Genomic DNA, 6,932 nt, shown 5'->3' with positions numbered 1-6,932 from the left:
TTATACGCGACCCTCGCGAGTACGTGTCCCCGTATTAATAGGGCTAACCCGTACGAAGCCGCGCTTAGTAGCTTTGCTCAAAACCTTATTCTAACCTGCCCTACGTTCCGAGTCTTCCACGAGCTTCTTCTAGGGTCTAGCGTAGTCGCGGGTGCTCGCGGGAGTACCGTGAGTTATATAGTCGCGAGCCGAAGTGAATCTGTTAAGGTTTAGTAGAGTAGTGAATTTAGAGGGCTAGGTCCCGTAGTAAAGATTACGGGGTATATAATTCTTAGCGCTTATATACTAAGCTAGACTTTCACTTCTTAACGACTTCTAAGTACTCTAAGGCTCTTCTGTCCCTATCTTCTATATACTCTATAGGGAGACTATAATAGTAGCCCCCCCGAACAAAGCTAAGTTCCTATAAAGCCGTAGTAGTCCTATATATCGAGGATGTTTAGCTTTAGTACTAGGCCTAGGCCTAATATTATAGTCGATATACTATTAGTAAGCCCCGTCGAAGAGCTTAGATTCGAAGAGCCTACCGATATTGACTTCTAGGCCGTCTACGCGGGCGTAGTATTCTTCGAATACTTAACGATTAAAGATAATATATTAGATAGGTTCCTATAAGGTATCCTACTTAGGGCAACCTTACTATTCGACTTTATACTTAATCGGCGGTAGTCCTTTAACGTCGTTAGGCTCTACGCGGATTCCCCGGATCTTACGGACGAAGTAGTCGTTAGAAGGTAGGTTAATAGGCTCGTCGACTTCTACTTTATCGGGAGGACCTAGTATATCTTAGTTTTAGTTCGGGAATAGGTCCTTAGCCGACGGCCGAAGGCGTACGGGATAGAAAACGTCGTAGATCTTTATATTCGTAGGAAGAGCTAGACGGTAGGCGTATAAACTAATACGCTCGGTAATCTTAAAAGGACCTAGGTTCTTCTAGCTTAGCTTCTTAGAGGGGCGGTCCGTCTTAATGTTCTTAGAGTTAAGGTAGACTATATCGCCTACTTAGTAGTTAGGAGCTAGCTAGCGACGACGATTAGCTTAATCCTCGTAGATTGCTTATACGTATACTATCTCGTCGTAGACTTCTTTATAGATCTATAAGAGTATAGTAGCGAACTCGTCTACTACTTACTCGTTTACGTCTTCGGTAGGCGGGAGAGGCTCTTCTAGTTCTATACCTATACGAGGGTAGTAACCTCTCGTAGTATAGAAGGGAGAGTAGCTAGTAGTCTCCGAGTCCTAGTTACGAGTAGCGAACTCTACCGTAGGGATATACTAAGGCCAATCCTTTTAGTAGTAGTCGACGAAGTAACGAAGGACCTACTCGAGGATAGCGTTCGTAATTTCGGTCTAGCCGTCGGTCTATAGCTAAAAACTAGTCGAGAGGTTATACTTAATACCTAGGATAGCACATAGACGCTTCTAGAAGTACGAGATAAACTAGGAGCCTCTGTTAGAGGTAATGCTACCCGGGAGGCCTTAAAAGCGCTAGACGAATTCGTAGAATAAGCGAGTAGTCTCCTTTACGGTTATACTCTAGTACGGGATTATATACCGGTCCTTAGAGTAACGGTCTACGATCACTAGAAGGGCCTTTGCCTTCACGCCGCTAAAGGTCTTACCGTAAGGAAGATCGGTAATAAAGTCTATAGTGATGTGCTTCTACGGACGATTAGGAGCCGGGAGAGGGTATAAGAGACCGTAGGGGCGGTAGCGGTTAGCTTTAGCTCTTCGGTAAGTAGCGTAGTTTAGTACCTAGCGGCGGACGTCCTTCTAGGAATACGGCTACTAGTAATACCTAGCGAGGAGCTTATAGGTCTTAGCTACGCCTAGGTAACCCCTAGAGGCGGAGTCGTAGACGATTTGAAGAATCTTAGCTCGGATATTAGAGCCTTCGGGCTACGGTACGTAAAGCTTCTTACGGAAGTAGACGATACCTTTCTAGAGCTCGTACTCGGATAGCGAGAAGCCCGGGAATGTCCTCGCGCTAGATCTAAGGGCCTAAACTAACTCTTAGGCGCCTAGGTCGGCATCGTACGCTATTCGTACTCGTGCTATAATACCTTTAGGTTACTCCTTATTATTAAACCCCTTAAAGTCTAATTCGGATAAGCCGTCGGTCGTTACTAAGCCCTCTTTATCGTCGTTCAAGTCCTTAGCGTCCGAGGCGTATTCTTTAGGCTCGGAAATGATTATTACTCTCGTTAAGGTAGGTAGGAGCGAGTATAAGAGTAGTAAAGGAAGCGGTAAGTATAGGCTAGCCGTTCGATAGGTACTCTCGAAGCTCGGAAGAGAGGTTGTACTCTTTAATGACTTGTTACCCTACGATTTGCCGGCCCCCTCTTCGATTAACTAGAGAGTCACTAGGGCGGCGGGTAAGGGCGTCGGCTATCGAGTTGGCCTTACCGGGCGTATACGAGATTACGAAGTTAAACCGGGAGAGGAACTCGCTCTAGCGGGCCTAGCGACGATTAAGTAGCTTACTCTTTATAAAGTAGACGAGGTTCTTATAGTCGGAGCTTACTTAGACGGGCATAGCAGAGCCTTCGAGCTCGGGGCGCTACTCTTCGAAAGCTTTGACGATAGCGAGAAGCTCCTTGTCGTAGATCTCGTAGTTATACTCCGTGGCGGTCATCTTCTTAGAGAGGAAGGCGATAGGTAACTAGGGGGATTTAGGCGAGCGGCGTTGTAGCAGGACACCGCCTACTACGCCGTCGGATACGTCGGTCTCTATACGGGTCTCTAGTTCGAAATCGAAGTGCCGTAGAAGCGGGTTCTTAATAAACTTCGCTTTAAGTAAGTCAAAAGCCTCCTAGTATTCGTCGGTCTAGGCAAACTTCTTACCCTTACGCGTAAGCTTCGTTAAAGGGCGTACTACGCCCGAGAATACGTAGATAAAGCGGCGGTAGAAGTTAGTAAAGCCTAGGAAACCCTAGACCTCCTTAACGTTCGTAGGAGCATCCTATTCGACGATAGCGTCGATCTTCTCTTAGTCTATCTTAATGCCGTCTACGGTAATAATTAAACTAAGGAACTTGACTTCGGTCTTCTTAAACTCGTACTTGTCGATATCGAGCTATAAGCCGGCGTCTACGAGCTTCTAAAGGACCTTATAGACGTACTCGCGGTGCTCCTCCTTAGTCTCGCTATAGACTAGGATGTCGTCGATATAGGTAGTGTAGAACTGATCGAGGAACTCCTAAAGGATGTCGTTAATAAAGTTCTAGAAGGTACTAAGCCCGTTATAAACGCCGAAGGGTATAACGAGCGACTCGAATAGCCCGTAGCGAGTACGGAAGGCTATAAGATACTCGTGTCCTTCTACCATTCGTAACTTATTAAACGTAGCGATGACATCGAGCTTAGTGAAGTACTTGGCCTTAGAGAGGCGCTCGAGCGTCTCCTAAATCAACGGTATTAGGTAGCGGTTCTTCTTTATAATAGCGTTTAAGCCTCGGTAGTCTACGTAGAAGCGTAGACTACCGCCGGGCTTCTTAACGAACATAACGGGACTACTAGCGCTAGAACGGCTCGCTCGAATAAAGCCCTTCTTTAGGTTCTCTTCGAGGTATCTCTTAAGGACAATAAGCTCTTCTTAGGATATAGAATATAGCGGTCCGAACGGTATCTCTATACCTTCTTCTAGCTTAATCTTATAGTCGTAAGGGCGATAAGGAGGTAGCTCGTCTACGGCCTTAGTATCGAATACGTAGAGGATATAGTGTGCCTAAAGAGGGACCTTCGTAGTAGGGTCGGTAGGTGTACGCTTCTTATCGAGCTTCTCGAGGGCGATGTCGATATCGCGGAGAGAGGCGGCGAAGACTTAAGCTTTAGGCTACTTAGTAGTAGTAGTAAAGGTAGCGGCGTTCACCTAGAAGATCTTAGTATACTTAGGACCGCGCTAAGGCGGCGGAGAAGGCGGAGGTACCGGAGGAGCTTCTAGAGGGAAGCTAATAGTAGGGGAAGTCTAGTCGATAATAGGTTAGTATCGTCTAAACTAGGGGAGGCCGAGGATAAACTTCTAATACGGTAGGGACGTAAGGAAGCTAGTAATCGATATACGCTTGCCTCCGAGGGTGATTAACGTGTGTATAATATAAGTAATCTTACTAGTAGTAGTCTCCGTACCGTTAAAGAGTTTAAGGGTGTAGGGTACTTTAGTTCCTAGGGTTCGAGGTTAAGAGAGGTCGCGAGTTCATAGTCTATAAAAGACTCGCCTAGTACGCTAGTGTCTATAAGAGTGAGATTAGAAGAAGAGAGTTTCTTTAAGCCGGTACTTATATTCGTAACGAACGGTTTATAAGCGTAGTCCTTACCGTCTCGTCGTATAGGTCTAGCTATACTATATTGATCCTCAACTTCTTTCCTCTCTTTACTTTTAGTAAACGTTATTCTTAGTCTTTATCGCGTCGATAAGGAAGACCTAGGCTTTTTCCTACTTAGCGGGAGTAGTAGGAGTAGGCTCGATAGCGCCGATAGCGCCGCGAACCGGGTTACGGGCGTTACGGGTAGCGAGCTACGGATAGTTAACTACGATATAGCCTAGACCGCCGTAGTAGGTATAGAGTCCGGCCTAGCGACGGCGAAGCTTCTCTTCGGGAGTAAGCTTACCGTTAACGAGGCCCTAGACTCGAGGGACGGCGGCACTAGCGCTAAGATCTATAGCGTTACCTATAGAGACGGGAGGGAGAGCCGTAGTAGCGGCGGCGCCTAGTAGAGTAGCGAAGTGGCTTCCGGGACTACGAGGCTAACGACCTTAAGAACGGGAAGCGAGGAGAGAGGCGGTGTATTTTATATTAGAGTCGAGGCGCTAGTAGGTCTCGACGAGCTCACGGAAGCTTATAGTACCGACGTCCTTGTCCTCGAGGGCTCGAAGAAGCTCTACTAATAAGCTACGGCGGAGAGTGCTCTTCTTAGTCTCTTCGTTATAGCCGGTAAACCCGATATCGCGGTTTAAGGCCGCGAGGTACTCTACGAAGCTCTTGTTCTTCTAGAGGAGGTTGTAGATAGCGTTCTAGGCGGTAGCTCTACGGTCTAGATTACTAAAGGCAGTACGGAGGTCCTATATTAAGGTGAGAACGTCCGGGTAGCCGATAGTCTACGTAGCGTTATCGATATAGTATTATACCTAAGCCGCGGCGTCTCCCCGAAGGAGGGAGAAGACGTACGTAACCTTGTCCTTCTCTTACGGAAAGTGGTCGGTATTAGCTAATAGCTTAATAGTGAGCTATGTCTTAAATGCCTTAAACTTGCTCTTATTACCGTCGAACTCGTCTAGGTCGTTAACCTTCTTAGAGAAGTACTAGCGGCGGTTATCGTCGGCGTACGGGGCGAGGTTCTAGAAGATGTTTATAATACCTTGAAGGTATGTTACTTAGTTATTTACTTACTCGACCTACTAGGCGGTCTCGCGGAAAGAGGAGACGGTACGGTTAATAAGAGCGTAGGCGGTGTCGGGGTTAGCGTTTACCTAGGCACTAAAGGTAGCGGCGTTCGAGAAGGGGATATTAGTCTACTTACTAAAGTGGAATAGAGTGTCTTAGTTGTCGAGGTTAACACCTCTATCGGTAGCGTAGTCACCTATAAGGATGACTCGAGTAGTTGACGGTTTGTTAGTCCTTCGTAATGTTAGGGCGAGAGCCTAGCCTATAAGATATAAGAATAAAAGCGAGAATATAGGTACGAAGTGTAGATGTAAAGGGTATAGTATAATTGCTACACAAAACGAAAGACGAAGAAAGTAAGAGAGGCCTAGGGAAGGCTAGATATTTATACGCGACCCTCGCGAGTACGTGTCCCCGTATTAATAGGGCTAACCCGTACGAAGCCGCGCTTAGTAGCTTTACTCAAAACCTTATTCCAACCTGCCCTACGTTCCGAGTCTTCCACGAGCTTCTTCTAGGGTCTAGCGTAGTCGCGGGTACTCGCGGGAGTGCCGTAAGTCATATAGTCGCGAGCCGAAGTGAATCTGTTAAGGTTTAGTAGAGTAGTGAGTTTAGAGGGCTAGGTCCTATAGTAAATGTTACAAGGTATGTGATTCTTAGCGCTTATATACCAAGCTGGACTTTTACTTCTTAACGACTTCTAAGCACTCTAAGGCTCTTCTGTCCCTACCTTCTGTATACTCTATAGGGAGACTATGACACCTACGTAGTAAGGACACCTTAGGGTCTTCTCCCCGTATTTTAGGGCTATATAACCGTACTATTAGTATTAGAAGTACTATAGTACCCTATAGCTACTCTAATAGATCTCCGTATCTATTCTCTCGTAGTTCTAGAATAGCCTATTATCTAGTATCTAGTTAGCTTGTTCTACTGTTTCTACCTAGATAATAAGCGATAAATACGTCTTCTCTTAGTCTACTATCTTATATAACTATGCCGCCTTCGTCAGCCGTACTCCTAGGGATATATTCTAGTTCTATACTTAGAGTTAGGGAGGGTCTTCGACCTTAAATGTCCTAGGGACCCCGTAGGTAACGATAGTATACTATTAGTAGGAGAGTCGTACCGACTTTACAACTTTAGTAGTCTACTCCTTATAGGTCTCTAGTTTTCGTCTATTAGACTCTTATACGGTAAAGAGTCTTACTACGCCTATTACCTCTACCTTCGCCCTAACTACCTCCTTTTAGCCGATTCTATCGACAATCTCCTTACTTATTAGAGCTATAATTTCTTGTTTCTCCGCCGGATTAGTAATGTATAGACGTACCGTATTACTTACCTTTATAGAGGGTTAATTCTTACCTACTACTACTATTACCTATATAGTTAGTCTCTAGGCTACCTTCTATATTACTTATTAGATTATCTTCGGGATTTAGTATAATAGCGCTTTTAGCGCTCCTAGTAGCTATACTATAGTGTTCTTATATACCCGGGCTAGGTGTTCGTTATCCTCTAGTAAGTTTTCCGCCTCCGTATATA

The sequence above is a fragment of the Fulvia fulva genome, chromosome 1 (assembly GCF_020509005.1).
Source record: "Fulvia fulva chromosome 1, complete sequence".
NCBI lineage: Eukaryota > Fungi > Ascomycota > Dothideomycetes > Mycosphaerellales > Mycosphaerellaceae > Fulvia > Fulvia fulva.
Note: the sequence above shows the minus strand (reverse complement) of the source record.